General features: G+C 38.6%; 1 long non-coding RNA gene across 1 annotated transcript; it reads left to right on the top strand.

The window, feature by feature from the left end:
• Positions 1-395: 395 nt before the first annotated feature.
• Positions 396-4406, top strand: LOC148219792 (uncharacterized). The gene is made up of 3 exons (XR_015799566.1): positions 396-799; positions 920-1075; positions 3148-4406. It is a non-coding gene; the product is annotated as an uncharacterized LOC148219792 (long non-coding RNA).
• The last annotated feature ends 3569 nt before the right edge of the window (positions 4407-7975 follow it).

Here is a 7975-nt window from a genome sequence, read left to right as displayed (position 1 = left end):
ATTTCCTATGATGTAAAATTGAAGTAGAAAATTACAGACTAGGCTAAAATAAGTATTTGTCAAAGCAAAGAAGTCTGTCCTGTGGTTCCAGCTTGCAGAAGTCTGTCCTGTAGTTTAAAGAAATCCATTGACCTTCTGTCCAGAGTCACGTCTGCAGGTGACACTGAGAACATTTTGTTTCCCCCATTTTGAAGCATTCAGTTTGCCAGATTCTTCTATTCTGAGCATACTAAAGCAGCATTATTGAAAAGCTCCAGAAATAGTGCTAGCTTGAGGTACTGAAATGCCAAGAGCTATTATAAGAGAAATCAATCTGTTGGGCGGTATTTCCTGAAAGCGCCTGACTACTCTCTCACATCTTGTTACCAGACCCAACTCGGCATTAAGAGCCAAGAAGGAATGCCAAGAATGAGTATTTTTACTCAAAACTCCTTAACTATAGCAGTGCTTGGAACCTTAACCTCCCCAAAAGAAATGTCTCTGTCCTTTGTTATAGAGGAGAGTGCTTCTCTTTCACTGTAAGCAGACAGCATGGCAAGATGGGGTTTAGAGTGTGCTTTGAATGTTCTTTTGTTCTGCACTTTTTGATTCTCTTTGTAGTAATATTAGAGTCAAACCACGTGAGTTAATAAATGGTAATCCCACAGACCTTAATGGAAGATGAAGGTTCAGTGAGTCTGTTTTCCTGTAATGCAGCAAAGAGGGTTTAGGTAAGTTCATGTGATTGGATGTTCCAGTATTTTTTTTCAGGTTTCTTCATGCTTGTGGCTGTGTATTCAGATTTTTCAATCCAGAACAGGTAAGTCTTTCAATAATATTTGTGTTTCCTTCAAAGTCTCTTATGCCTTGGAATATTTATTGAATTTTGCTTCTGTTTTGTCCATTATCTGCTCTATGTGAAACATTTTTCCTCTGCCAGTGAAACTCATCTTTTGAGAGAGCTGAGGAAGGAAAAACTGCGGTTTTCAGGTTTCAGTCCTGGGCTGGCTTCTGGAGTCTGAACTATATACCATCAGTCTGGTCTTCCAGAGCACAACTCTCTGCTAGTTGATAATAGAAGTGCTGCAATGTGAAGGTGAGTCAAAGTGAGATAGAAATGGCAAATTGTTCATGTGTGATTACCCCTTTAAAGCCATTTATTGCCCTAGTTCAGCTGGATGTATGACATGGGTCCTCAAACTCCACATGCTACTTGCTGTGCAAAGCTATTCAGTGCTGGAAAGGTTTGTCAGGAGCTTCTTTCCAGCAGAAAAATGTGGGGATAAATGTGGCACTGGGCTTCCAAAATTCCCACTGTCATTTTAGGGTTAATCCTTAAACAGGCTTCAATTTGTTGCAACTGAAATCAAAACAGACTCATTCTACTATTCGAGTTTTGCTTTAAAAACATTAAGCTCTGCCTCAGCAAAGCAATGCCCTTGAAGTTGACTGGGATGCTGAGCTCTGCCAGAAGCTCTTGTTTTGTTGCTGTCCTTTACTCAATCTGTACAGACTGCAGCACTGTGGTAGGAGTGCGTCACACTGCAGTGCACGGTCATCAGCTCTCAATGCAGACTTTGGAGGCTGCAGTGTAAGACTGCAAGGCTACACTGCAGAGATGCTGAGCTTTTGAAAAGCTGCAGTTAGATCTGGTTGAACAAGCAAAGTGTTCACCGGCAGGATTAAGCCTGTTTCGCCGCTTGTCAGCAGATTGTGTTCTTTGCAAATATTTCTGTAAGAGCCACAGGGCTAGAAGGAAAATCAACCCCCTGTTTCCCTGTCAGGTGGGAGAAAAAGGAACTGGCTCTGGCAGCCTTCTTATGTACATCAGAGTGCTGCCCCAGAACAGTTTGCATGCTGCATTGTTTGAAAAATCTATGCAGAAATCCCCAAGATTTAGCATTCCTGGTACCCTATGGTATTGGTGAAAGGGAGAAGAGACCAGTAGTAGGACGAAATAGACAGCTGACACAGAGAAAGAAATTTCTGCTCCGTAGAGCCACTGAGGATATTTTATTTGAACAACCTGGCTTTCATTGTGAAAATCCAGCAAGATTCTGTAAATATTTCCTGTATCTTTGTCAGGGATAGGTAGAGCTGGTGCTATGGAACTGTGCTGATGAGCTTGGCAGGATGAGGAGCATAATGGTGGGTTTTCTGAGGCCAGAAAATTCTCCCTTAACCATCACTGGTGGTCCTGATGGGTGAAGAATGGCATGTTCAAAATAACACCTTCAAACTAGTTGTTGATCAGAACCATTTGAAGACAGTAAGACTCTGTGAGGGTATTTGGACTGGAAGCAGATGAGGAGGGCACTATGGAGCAGACCACTGCTGTAGCACATTCTTTGCATACCTGCTAATTGCTTTTGTCAGGACATCAAGGGATATTGCTCTTGTAACATCTCTGCAGGGTCTTGCTCTCTTAAAGCTCGCTGTGTGCCAATAAGAAATCACTGGGAAGGTAGCTTTTTATAAATTGAGGCAATCTGTTTTAGGATTGGCTTTAGGTATTTATAATCTGTCCCTGTGCTGCTAATGAAGACAGCATAAAATATATTTTTGATATATTTGAATAGCTATATTTAAAAACAGATGGGTCTCTAGCTCTCCAAGAGCAGCAGAGATGGTTCTAGTCTACTCTTCAATGAGCAAGTTTACCATTCAGCCTTCTTCTATTGCAGCCCCCACATGGAATGTGGGGTGTCTAGACAACGACTTCTGTCACAGACATGTATATTCAGATGCAAATAAGTCCAATTGTATGCAACTGTGCCCCTTTATACATGAGTATGGATAATTATGTAAAGCAGAGCTCTACTTCAAATGATCATGCAAAGTGTACTGCTATGTGAATAAAAGGAACAAATCCCAGGATGGTGCCTACATTTCTCTCCAGAAAGAAGTTTCTCCTAAGAAAAAAGTCTGCAGCAGCTCCTGAAACTCACTGTTATCCTCATCTTCTCCTGAAGAGGTTTGGGATTGCTGAAGATAGAGGCCACGTATCTGAGAGGGGAGGATGATGCTATACATACCTTGTTTTGTAAACTCTTTGATGTGGTCAGTTCATAGGGGAGGTCCCGTGGCAGATGGGTGCTTGGTTAGACACAAGAAAGACTGCTCTCAAGTTTGGCTGGGTTTTTTGTATTGTTTTGATTTTTTTTTCAGGGTTAGACAGTAGCAGAAAACATTCCTCTAAGATCAGAATCATCCAAGAAATAGACAGGCCCCTTTTGCCCGTTACTATTAACAAATAACCACCTGCATCTTGTCTGGTTTCACCTGGAATGGAACGAGAAGAACCTTTTAACACCCTGCTAAAAGGGCGGGAGACAAGATCTGACTACAGAGTGAAGATTTTTCCTGTGAATTCTGCTGAGAGATACCTGCTTCAGAAACCTATTTTTAATACACAGCCTGTTTTACAAGCTAGTCAGAGGCACTCTCGCACTTCTAACACAATGGACAGAACAAAATAAGATGTATGTGCAGCTTCAGTCCTGCACATTCTTTGTTCAATTATTGTTTACATAACAGAATCAGAAGGGATTGTCTCTCTATTTGGCTGTTAAATCTTAAAAAATTATTGAATCTGTGATCTATCAGTTGCCAAGGACAGGAAATAGACTCTTACGTTGTTAGTGTGCTTGCTTTTGTATTACCTGTGTAAGCCTACTGGTGGTCTTTTAAGAGAGATGTTGAAATAGGAGCAAAGACTGTAAAATATAAACAAAAAATGTAAAAAATTTACTTTTCCTCCCCCATTAAAAAAGAAATAGCAGAGAATCAGATAAATAAAAGAAAGCTGAAGATCAGATTATGGTCAACTACTGAAATTAATTATGTTTATGAGACATCTCAGTCATTATATTAAACTAGAATTCCACCAAACCTGTTTAAACAAAACTGATCATTACTTTAGCACATTTTCAGGTACAAAATTAAAGTGTCTATTGTGATTCTCTGAGAGCCTGGTTACAAGTGCAAGAATGTAAGGACTTTTGTCTCTTCCTTGTGCTGGTTTTCAGTCTAGGGAAATATTCGAAACAGCTGCAAAGACCTCTCCTTTGAGGGTGCTGGTTTAGGATGAAGTTGTAATCGGAGGCTCTGATGCAGGTTTCAGTGTTGGCTCTTTTGTTGTCTTAAAGCAATAGGACATGGATAGTTCACATAAGGCTAAATGTCCTAAACAAGAAAAGAGGCCACCATTGGTAGCAAGTATATTTGGATGTCTGTTTATTTTTTTATGTTACCAGAAAAACCACGAAGTCCTTTTAGTACACTCAAGAGAACCAGTCTGTTCTCTGCTAGAAATGTCAATTTTATGCTCTGGTGAAAGGAAAGGTAGAGCAAAGCAAATTAAATATGTGATTGAAAGTACATTAGTTTAATGGTCAATTAATAAAAGGGAATTATTTTAATTGAAATGGCTTTTATGAGATATTCTTTCCATTATACACTTTTAGGGAGTTCATTATTGTACCTTTTCCTAGATATAACTTTCTTCCATTTATTTCTATCTGTTTTTATTTGTTTAATTCCTTTCTACCCCATTAAAAAACACCCTTGCTAGTAGTAAGTTTTATTTGTGGTAAAAAAGTCACTTGGAAATATATCATCTGATCATGGTGAAATTTTCATGGTAACAAATTTAAAGTTGTGCTTGCATAGAATATTCTAATCATAGGATCAGTTGGAAGGGGCTTTTAAAGTTCATCTAGTACAACTCCTCTGCAGTGAACAAACGTTTTCAATTAAGTCAGGTTGCTCAGAGCCTCATCTAACTTGACCTTGAATATTTCCTGGGATGGGGTATCCAGCACCTCTCTGTTCTCATGCCTTACCACCCTCACAGTAAAATACTTCTTCCTTGTATTTAGTTGGAATCTATCCTCCTTTAGTATAAAACCATTATGTCTTGTCCTACTGCTGCAGACTTTGTTAAAGAGTCTGCTTCCATCTTTCATATAAGATCCCTCTAAATATTTTCTCATGATTCTTCTGATGATTTTTTAGCCATCCTTGGAACCCACTCCAACACTTACATTCTTTCAAAGTGTGTATGGATTGAAATACTCTTTGCTTTCTTATTGGACCAAAACGTTTACAAAGCAAAAGAAAAAGGCAAATGCTTTGAGGAAAGTATCACTTGTTGTACATATACCTTACTTTCATGTGAGATAGACCTGTTTGTACACCATGTAAGAAAAGTGTGTTCCAGCTTGTGTTGGTATGAGTTTTTTCCTTTGGGACAGAAGAGACAGGTGGTGCCTGTCAAAGGATGTATGCAGCTCCCCTCACTGTGGCTCCCTAATATATCCAAACTGGTGTGTCTAATTTCCTACATCTGTACCTGAGCAGTGACCAAATTTTAAAGAGAGCACTGACTGAGATACTTTTCCTCAGACACTCAAAACTTTTACCAGTTTAATTCTTTCAGACCTGTGATATGCTCCTTATAAAACTAAAACATTTTTCTATTCCTGTGAGTTGCAGAGATTAGATAAAACTTCATCTCCTTTTTTTGTGCTGCCTGATATGAGCTTAAAAGGAGAGGGAAATCAAAGGAATCTTGTGCTGTTTTTTTAGACATATGGACAATTTTTTAGAAGCCACCTTTTTGGAACAGGAAGCCTGATACTGGATTATAAGATACTCAGTGGAAATAAGGATGTGTTTGGTCACAAAACCCTTTAGGTCTGGGAGCTTTAGAAGACAAGGCCGCTCATGAAAACATATAAACAAGGGCATCAAAAACCTGGCTATCACTAAACGCCACTTTTTCCTTTGCCTCAGGAGAGATCATAGCTAGAAAGTCTTCCAGAATGACCACTGAATAGAGAGGTATATTTTGGCTACACAGGACACAGATTTTACATTTGTTGCACTTTTGTGAGAGTGTAGCCCTTCCTCACAGGCTGCATCCCCTCCATCACCTGCCTTCTATCTGTTTCAAAGCTCCTCTATCAGCAAGGAGCAGTGACATCTCACTGGAACCTACAGGGAAGGAGCAAAACTGTGGCTAGCTGCAAGTGTCAGTTTGTGTTATAAAAAGAACAAGATAGGTTTAGGGCATTCCCCTGGTCTTTCCAAATCTCTGAAGACTGATTCGTTATTTAAAAATAAAAATGTTTCCATAATTCAGGGGAAGAGTGCCTGATTGAAAACCATTTTTTTCTTGTACTTTTCCTCCCCAGTCACTGTAAGAACAAATACATAAAGTTCTGATAAGATTGAAAGCCTTTTCCCACACTGTAGCTTTTAACAAAATACTGTGTGAAATGGGGGTCAAAAGGCTCTATTTTAAAAATGCCTAACTCAGTGGGAGATATTCCTGCATAGCATGGAAGAGAAATCACTTTAGATTCCAGCAGAGAGTGGACTCACTTTCTCCATTCTCTCCACAGTAAAAATCACTCAGGGAAAATCAAATAAACAAAAAAAAAGTTAGCAAATTAATCATTGACCTTCTGCAGGAACACAATAGGAGATAAAGAAGTAGACACTAACATAGGACATTGGTTCTATTCAATCTCAACTTTTATTGTCTACTTTTATTGCCTACCTCAGAGAAATTAAGAGCATATTGCTAGCCAAATTACTATAAATCTGCATAGATAATTTCCTCCATTTAATAATTTTAATACTTATTTTTCACTGCTGATAGAAATGGAAACTCCAAAGAAATTTTGTTCTAATCCGTTTTTAGGAAATTATGGAGGCCAGATAGAGGAGCATGTAAATCTTGTTGTGACTTGAAGGAAGCATGTTAAAAAACCCACAAAGTTCTCTTTATTAACCTTCAGAGATTATGCTCAGAATGATACCTCTCACAGTGTCCTACTGCACACAATGTGGCTTTTCTTACTCAGAGTAAAGTAGAGCCTGTGGGCTTAAAAGAACCTTACTTTTAACCTATCTGCCACATGAACCTGTGAAAGGGATTTGTAATGGTACAGTTCAGATACAGTGCAGGTAAATCTGGAGACAGGCTTCAGATTATCCTTTGTTGTCATCATGTTCATTTACACAAATTTTTTACAATGTGGTGTACTATGGTGAACTTCCCTAATGAAGCCCTGGTCTTTTGTCTAATTTGAGTCTATCTGTTTTCCATCTGCACTCTTACATTTTTTGCTTTAATTTCATTAGAACATAGAGTGGTTTTTATAGCTCCTTAAGAAATGAAACATGGATATACTTAGTTTTTCATTTCCCCTGAAAAATGAGTTCCCATTTCGAGTTGTACACAACTCATTACAGTATCATTAACAGATTTAACATAAATAATGGAGGCAAGTGAGGATTAAGTGTAGCCATAAATATGATAAGTGGCTGACTTAAGGAAAAATATGTGAGTCTGAAATGTTTCCTGATTTTATGAGTACTTTCAGTTCTAAGATACAAAATTCATTGCCTCAGATGGGGGTGAGTTTGACTTTCGCTCATCATCTCAAGGCCTTTGTATTCAGGGCACAATATGAACCCCTAATTACATGTGTTTATAGAAGAAGTTGTAGTCATTCTTTCTGTGACTGAATTTTCAAATGTCAGTAGTTGCACATAAGGATAAGATAGCCAAGCTCTGTTCTTCATTTCTCGTTTTGCTCCCTGCCTTCTACCCCATCAACTCTAAATCTTTGTACGCTTGACATGTTTCTGTCTTCAGTTTCTTCATAGCAAACTTCAGACTGACTACAGCACAGTGTCTATGACTAAAGAGAGCAAATATAATCACTTGCTCCATCATTCACAAAACTTTAGGATCTTACTGCAGCAATAAACTTTCTTGGCCTGTATAAAGTCTGATTGTTATCAACTCTTTGCCTTGTGGTAAAACACAAGTATAAACTCTGAGATACAAGACCTTCTTAGAATTAAATCGAAGGTGTTTAATTCAAGTTCCTGGTGTTCTGATCAACCATTAAATATTTCTTGCCTCCCTCAATTTGTGTTGTCGTACGCACTCAAATGGCAGTTGGAATTCAGCCCTAAA

Source organism: Sturnus vulgaris, chromosome Z (assembly GCF_052056855.1).
Source record: "Sturnus vulgaris isolate bStuVul1 chromosome Z, bStuVul1.hap1, whole genome shotgun sequence".
Lineage (NCBI taxonomy): Eukaryota > Metazoa > Chordata > Aves > Passeriformes > Sturnidae > Sturnus > Sturnus vulgaris.
The sequence above is the reverse complement of the archived record's forward strand: the minus strand, read 5'-3'. Positions and strand labels throughout refer to the sequence as shown.